The sequence below is a fragment of the Bubalus kerabau genome, chromosome 18, assembly GCF_029407905.1.
Source record: "Bubalus kerabau isolate K-KA32 ecotype Philippines breed swamp buffalo chromosome 18, PCC_UOA_SB_1v2, whole genome shotgun sequence".
NCBI lineage: Eukaryota > Metazoa > Chordata > Mammalia > Artiodactyla > Bovidae > Bubalus > Bubalus kerabau.
In genome coordinates, this window is record NC_073641.1 from 47,087,078 (window position 1) to 47,099,561 (window position 12,484).

The 12,484-nt window shown below is 38.7% G+C and overlaps 1 non-coding gene across 1 annotated transcript; it reads right to left on the bottom strand.

Annotated features, from left to right (window-relative positions):
- Window positions 1–2,537: 2,537 nt before the first annotated feature.
- TRNAY-GUA (transfer RNA tyrosine (anticodon GUA)) lies at window positions 2,538–2,609 on the bottom strand. The gene has a single exon. It is a non-coding gene; the product is annotated as a tRNA-Tyr (tRNA).
- Between the last annotated feature and the right edge of the window lie 9,875 nt (window positions 2,610–12,484).

The following is a 12,484-nucleotide window of genomic DNA, read 5'->3' on the forward strand; positions in this document are numbered from 1 at the left end:
TGAAAAGCAGAGATATTACTTTGCCAACAAAGGTCCGTCTAGTCAAGGCTATGGTTTTTCCAGTGGTCATGTATGGATGTGAGAGTTGGACTGTGAAGAAAGATGAACGCCAAAGAATTGATGTTTTTGAACTGTGGTGTTGGAGAAGACTCTTGAGAATTCCTTGGACTGCAAGGACATCCAACTAGTCCATTCTAAAGGAGATCAGTCCTGGGTGTTCTTTCGAAGGAATGATGCTAAAGCTGAAACTCCAGTGGTTATCAGGAAACTATTATTAAAATTATTTTTGTCTCGATTCCTTAGTAATTATTTGACTTGGAACAATTGTATAATATAGTTATTATAATAACTTATGTTAAAAAGATGGAGAAGGCAATGGCACCCCACTCCAGTGCTCTTGCCTGGAAAATCCCTTGGATGGAGGAGCCTGATAGGCTGCAGTCCATGGGGTCTTTAAGAGTTGCACATGACTGAGCGACTTCACTTTCACTTTTCACTTTCATGCATTGGAGAAGGAAATGGCAACCCACTCCAGTACTCTTGCCTGGAGAATCCCAGGGACGGGGGAGCCTGGTGGGCTGCCATCTATGGGGTTGCACAGAGTCAGACATGACTAAAGTGACTTAGCAGCAGCAGCATGTTAAAAAGAATACTTGGTTGAGGTGAGAAATTTTAAAAATATATATATGTATATATACATGCATATAATGTATATATATAAGAATTAAAATATGAGAATGGTTTATAAAGCAAAAAAAAAACTTACAAATAATTTATCTTACAGAATAAACGTGTTCCTTTTTAAGTAAGGAAGATGAGTTTCAGTAATGAATCAAAACCTAAAATTTCAGTAGAATGAATACCTAAGTATGTACCTGACACAGGAAATAGTCCATGTCAGCCCTCAGAGCAATGATGTATTAATTATGCTCCATCAACACTGAGGAAGTAGTTAGGTAGCAGTAGAAGGATGAATATAAACACATCAGCTTGAAACACTGGGTTCTGTAAACAAGCATTCTCAAGACACCTGGGTCTTTATTAGCTGTCAAATCTTATCTAATGTAAATTTTTGCAATGAGTCTAATATCAGATTCTGATATACAGATACTTCTGAATTACAGTTGTTGATAAATGCATGACATTTACATATCTATTAGACAAAAGAGAGATATTAAATGTGACCTAATTTAATCTATGTAGGAATAAAAGGAAAAAAAGAAGTGATGCATATTAAAATATTTTCACATTATTGATAATGACTAATAAATTGGTATTTGAAAAGTATCTTCCTTTTGGGTTCAGTTTGCATCAATTTGTTTTAAAATACTCTTTAGTCTCAAATTAGTTAAGCCAGGGTATTAAATACACCACTATAATGATCTCAAAATAATTTCCAAATCCACAAAAATATATTTGGAAATTGTCACTATCAGCAGGTTAGACTGGCTAAGCCCTTTTCTTATTACTAGTTCTGTTATGAGGACATTTACCAAAACAGCTAGATAGAAAGTCAGGTATTACTCAAATTTTATTTAATAATAGAAACCAGACACTGATTTTCTCAATCTATATACATTGAATGAATTTTCAAAGGCATGATATTTTGGTAATAATGACAGTAAATATAAGAAACATGAAAAGTAAATATACATAGGATATCACACAAGATTTAAAGAAATCTTTTGGAATTACTTCAATGACACACATTTCCGAATATGTATCCTTAACACTGGGGAATCATTTATATCCTTATGTGTATAAGTATTGTGTATTTAGCTATAGAGTCATTAATTGATTCATGTCATCTTTTTAAGCAACTTACATAGTTTTCAAAGGATTTTGCAGGTTAAAGTGACTTAATTCCCAGAATGACCTCTTCATATAATTATATTTCAACTTTGATACCAATTTCCTTCTTTAGTAAACCAGTGCTCACATTACCAGTGTAATCAACAAATGTTTAGTTCTTCTTCATCATTATGTAAATATTAACATGTTTTCTTTCCTTTATTATTAATTTCTCCTCCTACAAAATTGCTGTTGAAGTCTTGCTGTAGAGGCTCCTTCCATCTGTCTTAGCTTTTCCTTGTACCTGCATATCAGTTGAAGTTTGCTAACCTATACTGCTGCAGTTCTTGATTTAGTGCTTCATTTCCCTGTACACTGTGTCCTTAGACCCCTACTGCAGTGGCTGGCCTCCGTCTGAGGAAAAAATAAATAAATAAAAGCTATTTGTTTTCTGTGTTCTCTGCTGTGGTCATTTCTTTCTGTGGAACTTGGTATATTTTAAGTAGCCAAACTAATGCCAACAGGCTACTTAGAAGGCGAAAGGATCATTTTTCAGGGAAGTGCTAGTGCTAGTGAAATTTGCTCAGTTGTATCCAACTCTTTGTGACCCCACGTGGCCCCATGTGACCCGACAAAGGCTACCCACTCTTTGTGACCCCATGTGGCAGCACACAAGTCTCCTCTGTTTATGGAATTCTCCAGGCAAGAATACTGGAGTGGGTAGCCATTTTCTTCTCCAGGGGAACTTCCCAACCCAGGGATTGAACCTGGATCTTCTGCTTTACAGGCAGATTCTTTACCATCTGAGCCACCAGGGAAGCCCAGGGAAGACCTCTGCCCAACACAACCAGATAGCACCTTTGCTAGGCTTTCTCCACACATTTACTTCAATGGTCCCATCAAAACAAAATTCTGCCTTCACAGCAGTTTTACACTTAGTTTTACACTGTAGTTCAGCTAATGAAAATCACCCAGTACTCCTATATGTATGCCTGTATAAGTTTTTCCCACTTTTAGTTCCTTGAGTGTTATTAACAACATTTAGTTACACTGAACATGAGTTTTGCTTTTTCAGGTTGAATTCTTTAGAAAATAAAGTAAAAGTATACATGTGGCTCAGCTATATCTGTGTTGGATATGGGGAACTCAAAGCAAGTGATGCTTTTTTCATTGCTTCACTGTGTACTGTAATCAAATAAAATAACGATATTTTTTCTGCTTTAAAACTATAAATTATATAAATAATATTCTAATCAACATGCATTCTGATATTAATAAAGTATGAACATTCACTTTTGCATTGGTGAAAGTATACATTCCATTTACTAACAATAATTACATTTATGGCTGAATTTCCAAGTACTAAGCACTGTCCTAATCAATTTATGATCTTTGCATAGTTTCATCCCTGTATCAAACCTATAATATTAACAATCTTTACTATTGCCATCATGAAACTGTATCTTAGAGGAAAAATGCAACTTGCCCAAGTTCATACAGCTATTAAAATCGGAACCAGAATAAAAATCTAGAAGTCTGCATCCAGAACACTTAGTATTAAACAAAAGTGTTCTTATGTAGAAGAATTTTTCAGAAAGTAAAGTTTTATTTTTGCCTGGTTAACCTTGATAGAGAATCTAGTACATGTGGGCTTCCCAGGTGGCCCTAAAGGTAAAGAAGCCACCTGCCAATGCAGGGGACTTAAGACACAGCGTTCCATCACTGGATCAGGAACATTCCCTGGAGGAGAGCACAACAATCCACTCATGTTCTTGCCTGGATTCTTGCTTGAGTTCCAAGGACAGAGGAACCTGGTGGGCCACAGTCCAAAGGCTCACAAAAGGTTGGACATGACTGAAGTAACTCAGCATGCATGCTAGTACATGTAGGCCAGTCAGAAATCTGAAGAAAAAAAAAGAGAAAACTTTACACGGCTTGAATGACAGACTAGTTGACAATTAGTAGGTAGATGACTTAAAAGCAAATGGAACTCCATTAAAAAAGTGTACCACACTTTGTGAACAGAATCTTCAACTTGCCAGGAATATAGTGCATTCATTATGCTGCTGCTAGCACTGAGGAGAGTATATAAATTATTCAGAGTTGGAAGAGACATTAATTTTTTTTACAATGCAAAAGAGATGATTCACAGAATAGAAGTGATCAGAATTTATTAATATATTCCTGCATTTAAAGTGAATAATTTATTTCATCTTCCATGGTAGGATGAAGCCCAGGCATTAGAACAAAACTAACAGTTAACAAATCTAGCTTTATTTCGTAAAGCTTGGGTGTGTTTTAAAAACAGAAACTTTGGTGATATATATTACAATGAATAATTTGCTAATTGAAAGAATATTTAATATTTAATGACTTTTAAAATATTTCTGTTAATAATGAATGAGCAACTGCTATATTCAGATTCATATTGTTTCATTTTGTATGCTTTCACATATGTTCATAAAAATAATAAAATCAGCTGTGTTTTATTTATCCCACCTGATCTCTTTTCAACTCTATATTTGAAATATTTCATTTGCTAGAGTACAAAGATTAATGCTATTGATTCTCCTCTAGGAAGATAAAGACATATAAATAAACCATAGAAGAGTAAATAATCATTCAAGCTTCTGATAGTTGCATGTATTGATTGGAGAATGTCAAAATGATCGTATAGTAAGTGTGGAGCAGTCCTTTTTAAGGAAACGCTATTTAGAGCTGTGCGTGAGCCACCTGCTGTCACTTAATCTAGGATTGTAAGGCCACTAGTGTGACTTTAAGACATGGAGTTCGATCCCTAAGTCAGGAAGATACCCTTTTTCAGGCAATAATACTGGAGTAGATTGCCAGGCCCTCCTCCAGGTTACCTTTTTGACCCAGGGATTGAGCTCCATGTCTCTTGTCTCCTGCACTGCAGACCGAGTCTTTACCTACTGAGTCATTAGGGAAACCCATTTAGAGCTGGGGATTTTTAAAATCTGAGCTGGCCTATGACTTGCTTTGACCAAGAGCATGTAGTGGAACTGATTTCTGGGTCTAGGTTCAAGATCTCTGTGTACTTCTAATTTCAGTTGAATTTCTTCTCATGAAACACAAGTGAGAAACACAGTAGAGCTTAATAAAAGACAATAAATTACCTGGACTAAGGCAAGTCATACTAGTGGCCTGACAACCCAGGCACCATCAGAAGGCAGGCCCAATCTCCTACTAGCATTGTGAGCAACAATGAGTGTTTGACATTTAAGTTCCCACATGTGTGTACATGTGTACACACACACACAAGCACACACATGTATGATTATGTCTCATATATGTCTCATATTGTTTATATGCAGGCTGTTCTCCTGAGACATATTGCCTGACAACTCTCTGATAATGGACACTGATTTTCTCACAATCAGAATACTGAAGCTGCAATTTAGATGAATGTAACAGTTATCTCCACTCTACATACATACAACACATCAAAAACTCAACCTACCATAATACATAGTATCTCTATAAGTCATAAATCGAGGTACTGTGTAGATAAGGAATACATCTCGAAGGCTACTTAAGAGAATACCATTAGAAAAATGAAATATTTGAGCCAAAATGTACCTGACTGTCTTACCAAGCCACGTTCTGGCATGTTAGTGATAAATTAGCCCTTGTCCTTTTTGTGAATTAATCAACTCAAACAACTCTTTTTTTACTTCAGATCAGTCACTCAGTCGTGTCCGATTCTTTGCGACCCCATGAATTGCAGCACGCCAGGCCTCCCTGTACATCACCAACTCCCGAAGTTCAATGAGACTCACGTCCATCGAGTCAGTGATGCTATCCAGCCATCTCATCCTCTGCCATCCCCTTCTCCTCTTGCCCCCAATCCTTCACAGCATCACAGTCTTTTCCAATGAGTCAACTCTTCGCATGAGGTGGCCAAAGTACTGGAGTTTCAGCTTTAGCATCATTCCTTCCAAAGAACACCCAGGACTGATCTCCTTTAGGATGGACTGGTTGGATCTCCTTGCAGTCCAAGGGACTCTCAAGAGTCTTCTCCAACACCACAGTTCAAAAGCATCAATTCTTCGGTGCTCAGCCTTCTTCACAGTCCAACTCTCACATCCATACATGACCACAGGAAAAACCATAGCCTTGATTAGACGGACCTTTGTTGGCAAAGTAATGTCTCTGCTTTTGAATATGCTATCTAGGTTGCTCATAACTTTCCTTCCAAGGAGTAAGCGTCTTTTAATTTCATGGCTGCAGTCACCATCTGTAGTGATTTTCAAGCCCAGAAAAATAAAGTCTGACCCTGTTTCCACTGTTTCCCCATCTATTTCCCATGAAGTGATGGGACCAGATGCCATGATCTTCGTTTTCTGAATGTTGAGCTTTAAGCCAACTTTTTCCCTCTCCTCTTTCACTTTCATCAAGAGGCTTTTGAGTTCCTCTTCACTTTCTGCCATAAGGGTGGTCATCTGCATATCTGAGGTTATTGAGATTTCTCCCGGCAATCTTGATTCCAGCTTCTGCTTCATCCAGCCCAGCATTTCTCGTGATGTACTCTGCATATAAGTTAAATAACCAGGGTGACAATATACAGCCTTGACGTATTCCTTTTCCTGTTTGGAATCAGTCTGTTGTTTCATGTCCAGTTCTAACTGTTGCTTCCTGAACTGCATACATATTTCTTAAGAGGCAGGGTATATAAGTTTTGTATCACTTCATCACTTCTCAAGGGCTAATCCATTTTATCCCTCATGTGATATATAACAGAAGACATTCGAAAACATTAGATGTTCTTGAAATTCTTTGACTTTTATTTTTGCTTGCTAACCTAACTATAATATGTTGGAAAATATACATCCTTAGAACAATTTCTCATCATATACCATAAATGAGAACTTTTCTTTTTTAGTGGAATTTCAGGATTAGTAAGTGGCTTTTGATATTGTTCACATGCAGAAGATACTGAAAGTTCCCTTTGATTGCTATAAAAAATGACTAAAAGTGGAAAGTGTTTTGCTATTTTATATTTGTAGAGTAAATACATAATTTGTTGCCCAAGCCAGGGCTCTTTTGTGAGGGAGATGAGGTTAATAAAACATACACCAAATAGGCAGTAGTTAAATGAGAGTGTCCTGGTAAATGTGAAGCATATGCTCATCCTATGACTGTGTGGATCACAATAAACTGTGGAAAATTCTGAAAGAGATGGGAATACCAGAACACCTGATCTGCCTCTTGAGAAATTTGTATGCAGGTCAGGAAGCAACAGTTAGAACTGGACATGGAACAACAGACTGGTTCCAAATAGGAAAAGGAGTTTGTCAAGGCTGTATATTGTCACCCTGCTTATTTAACTTATATGCAGAGTACATCATGAGAAACACTGGACTAGAAAAAACACAAGCTGGAATCAAGATTGCCAGGAGAAATATCAATAACCTCAGATATGCAGATGACACCACCCTTCTGGCAGAAAGTGAAGAGGAACTAAAAAGCCTCTTGATGAAAGTGAAAAAGGAGAGTGAAAAAGCTGGCTTAAAACTCAACATTCAGAAAACGAAGATCAAGGTATTTGGTCCCTTTACTTCATGGCAAATAGATGGGGAAACAATGGAAACAGTGACAGACTTTATTTTTTTGGACTCCAAAATCACTGCAGATGGTGACCACAACCAAGTGCTGAAGAATTGGTGCTTTTGAACTGTGGTGTTGGAGAAGACTCTTGAGAGTCACTTGGACAGCAAGGAGATCAAATCAGTCAATCTTAAAGAAATTAGTCCTGAATATTCATTGGAAGGACTGATGCTGAAGCTGAAACTCCAATACTTTTTCCACCTGATGGGAAGAACTGACTCACTTGAAAAGACCCTGATGCTGGGAAAGACTGAAGGCGGGAGGAGAAGGAGATGACACAGGATGAGATGGTTGGATGGTATCACCGACTAGATGGACATGAGATTGAGCAAACTCAGAAAGTTGATGATTGACAGGGAAGCCTGGCATGCTGCAGTCCATGGAGTTGCAAAGAGTTGGACATGACTCACCGAGTAAACCAAACTGAGCAGCCATTAGACTGCAGCTACTTCCTATGAGGAGCCCTGAGGAAAGGAAGTTTAGGATATGAAAAGCACAGGATACTGGCCTCCAGATAGGTGAGGTCCTTCGAAAGATTTCAGTGAGCCCAGACTCTTGCATCGTCCCATATGTTGGATAAGTTCTAAATTCCTTAACTTGCAATATACGGTTTTCTTTAATTAACAGTAATGTTTTGATGTTCAGTCTACCTGCCATTTGTTGCAAAACTTCTGTATAACCTGGCCCCTCCTTTTGTCTTCTCAAGCATATCTCCCAGGACTGCTTATGATGATGTCTCCTGGGCTTGAAGTCATAAAAATTCTCATTGAATAAAACATAATTCTCAAATTTTAGGTTGTGAATATTTTTTAAGTCAACAGATCTGATTTTTACTTTACTTACAAGCTAACATGTTAGTCTGTCTCTCATTCATGGATGCTGGCAGGAGACATATGATATGCTTAGTCTATTACTCATAGCAATTGAAGTACCAAAAGTACCAGCATTTTCTTGTGCCAGTTCCCATGCTCCAATCCCATGGGGTGATGTGAAGAGAAACAGGTGACATGGACACATTGAGTTTGTTTTGTTATAGGAATGCCAATACTGAGGAGACTGATTCAGGTTTCTCCCGAAAGAGAAGTTGTCATCGCCATGGTTCACAAGAAATGCAAAAGTTCAAAATGTCCGTGGAGAATTTTCTACTGACATGATATGACAGATTTGGGAATACTTTTCCAAGTGCAGATAATTGAGCTGCTTCTGAAGGTGAAAGCCATGGTTTGTGGGAAAACCACAAGTAAAGTAAAACAAAGAAAATAAGGGTCTTGTTTTGAAAAGAACAAAGCACTTAATCAGTGCAGATAATGAATTATATTTATGCTTTTGTATTCAGGTTCAAGAGACCTACTGAAAAATAAAAGGATACCCACATAATCTATTTTTATTTGCTAAGGCCTGGAATACGGTTGTTTCATCCTCATATAACTATTTTAGTTCTTATTTGTCTGATCTTCAATAAATCAAAATGTAAATTAATCCTTTCATGTGATCATACCCTTCAATATTTGGAGTCTGATGTAACTTTAGATGTTCAGTGTCAGAATTATATTGAACTACAACCAATTGATATTGAAACAGAATACCATTGTGCTGATGCAAAGAAAGGCAATGCCAAAAATACTCAAACAACCGCACAATTGCACTCATCTCACATGCTAGTAAAGTAATGCTCAAAATTCTCCAAGCCAGGCTTCAGCAATATGTGAACCATGAACTTCCTGATGTTCAACCTGGTTTTAGAAAAGTAGAGGAACCAGAGATCAAATTGCCAACATCTGCTGGATCATGGAAAAAGCAAGAGAGTTCCAGAAAACATCTATTTCTGCTTTATTGACTATGCCAAAGCCTTTGACTGTGTGGATCACAATAAACTGTGGAAAATTCTGAAAGAGATGGGAATACCAGAACACCTGATCTGCCTCTTGAGAAATTTGTATGCAGGTCAGAAAGCAACAGTTAGAACTGGACATGGAACAGACTGGTTCCAAATAGGAAAAGGAGTACCTCAAGGCTGTATATTGTCACCCTGGTTATTTAATTTATATGCAGAGTACATCATGAGAAATGCTGAACTGGAAGAAGCACAAGCTGGAATCAAGATTGCCGGGAGAAATCTCAATAACCTCAGATATGCAGATGACACCACCCTTATGGCAGAAAGTGAAGAGGAACTCAAAAGCCTCTTGATGAAGGTGAAAGTGGAGAGGGAAAAAGTTGGCTTAAAGCTCAACATTCAGAAAATGAAGATCATGACATCTGGTCCCATCACTTCGTGGGAAATAGATGGGGAAACAGTGGAAACAGGGTCAGACTTTATTTTTCTGGGCTTGAAAATCACTACAGATGGTGACTACAGCCATGAAATTAAAAGACGCTTACTCCTTGGAAGGAAAGTTATGAGCAACCTAGATAGCATATTGAAAAGCAGAGACATTACTTTGTCAACAAGGGTCCGTCTACTCAAGGCTATGATTTTTCCTGTGGTCATGTATGGATGTGAGAGTTGGACTGTGAAGAAGGCTGAGCGCTGAAGAATTGATGCTTTTGAACTGTGGTGTTGGAGAAGACTCTTGAGAGTCCCTTGGACTGCAAGGAGATCCAACCAGTCCATTCTGAAGGAGATCAGCCCTGGGATTTCTTTGGAAGGAATGATGCTAAAGCTGAAACTCCAGTACTTTGGCCACCTCATGCGAAGAGTTGACTCATTGGAAAAGACTGTGATGCTGGGAGGGATTGTGGGCAAGAGGAGAAGGGGACGACAGAGGATGAGTTGGCTGGATGGCATCACTGACTCAATGGACGTGAGTTTGAGTGAACTCCGGGAGTTGGTGATGTACAGGGATGCCTGGCATGCTGTGATTCATGGGGTCGCAAAGAGTCGGACACAGCTGAGCGTCTGATCTGATCTGATGACAGATATATATCTTTTGTTCAGATCTCTCTACCCATACTGTCTGTGCTAGCCATTGACTGCATTTCTCCCTACTGCTGCTAAGTCGCTTCAGTCGTGTCCGACTCTGTGTGACCCCGTGGACTGCAGCCCACCAGGCTCCCCCATCCCTGGGGTTCTCCAGGCAAGAACACTGGAGTGGGTTGCCATTTCCTTCTCCCTTAGACAGAACTCATCACTTATCTTTCTTTCTACAGTTTTTCTTCATCCATTGTTTCTATATTAGTTAATAGCAAACCACATTCACCCAGTTTCTGAAGCCAGAAATAATTACCTCAATCCTTACTGAGCTTATTAATGAGCTTGATCAATAATTAGCTTAATTCTTATTCCTTGTATATCCCCCAAAATCTAATCATTTACTTCCTGTTACCTGGAATCTATCCACCTCTTTGCATCTTCATTGCCACCATCCTACTCCAGGTCACCTTGATCTGAACGCAAACAGATTTCAAATGGTCTTTCATTGTCTTACAATTTATTCTTTACTGTGATGCTACCTGTATCTTCAAAAGACTTCACCTGTCTTTAAGATACACGTGTGTGTGTGTGTGTATAACACTATTCATTTTCTGAGTCTCATCACCTTCTGTATGCCCTACCTCTTTTGTTGTGGTTTCTTAGCCATTCACTCATGTATGACTCTTTGCAACCCTTTGAACTGTAGCCTTCCAGGCTCCTCAGTCTATGGGATTTCCCAGGCAAGAATACTGGAGTGGGGTGCCACTTCCTACTACAGGGGATCTTCCTGACAGAAGGATTAGAACCATATCTCCTGCATTGGCAGATGGATTCTTTATGGCTAAGCCACCAAGGAAGACATACCACTTATTTTAGAACATCTTTAATTTGAAAAGAAGAAAAGTGAAAAGCCAAAATATATGACACTGCAAGATGAACTCCCCAGATTAGTAGGTGCCCAATATGCTACTGGAGAAGAGTGGAGAAATAACTCCAGAAAGAATGAAGAGACAGAGCCAAAACAAACAAACAAACAAAACAAACAAACAAAAAACACCCAGATGTGGATGTGACTGTGATGGAAGTAAACTCTGATGCTGTAAAGTACAACATTGCATAGGAACCTGGAAAGTGAATCAAGGTAAGTTGGAAGTGGTCAAACAGGAGATGGCAAGAGTGAACATCGACAATTTAGGAATCAGTGAACTAAAATGGACTGAAATGGGTGGATTTAACTCAGATACTGTGGGCAGGAATTCCTTAGAAGAAATGGAGTAGCCCTCATAGTTAATAAAAAGAGTCTGAAATGCAGTTCCTGGATGCCATCTCAAAAACAACAGAATGATCCTGTTCATTTCTAATGCAAACCATTCAGTATCACAGTAATCCAAGTCTATGTCCCAACCAGTAATACTGAAGAAGCTGAAACTGAATGCTTCTATGAAGACTTACAAGACCGTTCAGAACTAATGCCCCAAAAAGCTGTCTTTTTCATTATAGGGGACTGGGATGCAAAAGCAGGAAGTCAAAAGATACCGGGAGTAACAAAGCAAATTTGGCCTTGGAGTAAAAATGAAGCAGGGAAAAGGCTAACAGTTTTGCCAAGAGAATGCACTGATCATAGCAAACACCCTCTTCCAGCAAATGAGAGAAGACTCTACACATGAGCATCAACAGATAGTCAATACCAGAGACATTATTTTGCCAACAAAGATCCGTCTAGTCAAAGCCATGGTTTTTCCATGAGTCATGTATGGATGTGAGCTGGACTATAAAGAAAGCTGAGCACTGAAGAATTGATGCTTTTGAACTGTGATGTTGGAGAAGTCTCTTGAGACTCTCTTGGACAACAAAGAGATACAACCTGTCAATCCTAAAGGAAATTAGTCCTGAATATTCATTGCAAGGCTGATGCTGAAGCTGAAACTTCAATACTTTGGCCACCTGATGTGAAGAACTGACTCATTTGAAAGGACTCTGATGCTGGGAAAGATTGAAGGTGGGAGGAGAAGGGGATGACAGAGGATGAGATGGTTGGATGGCATCACTGACTCTATGGACTTGAGTTTGAGTAAGTTCCGGGAGTTGGTGATGGACAGGGAAGCCTAGCCTGTTGCAGTCAATGGGTTCCCAAAGAGTCTAATAGGACTG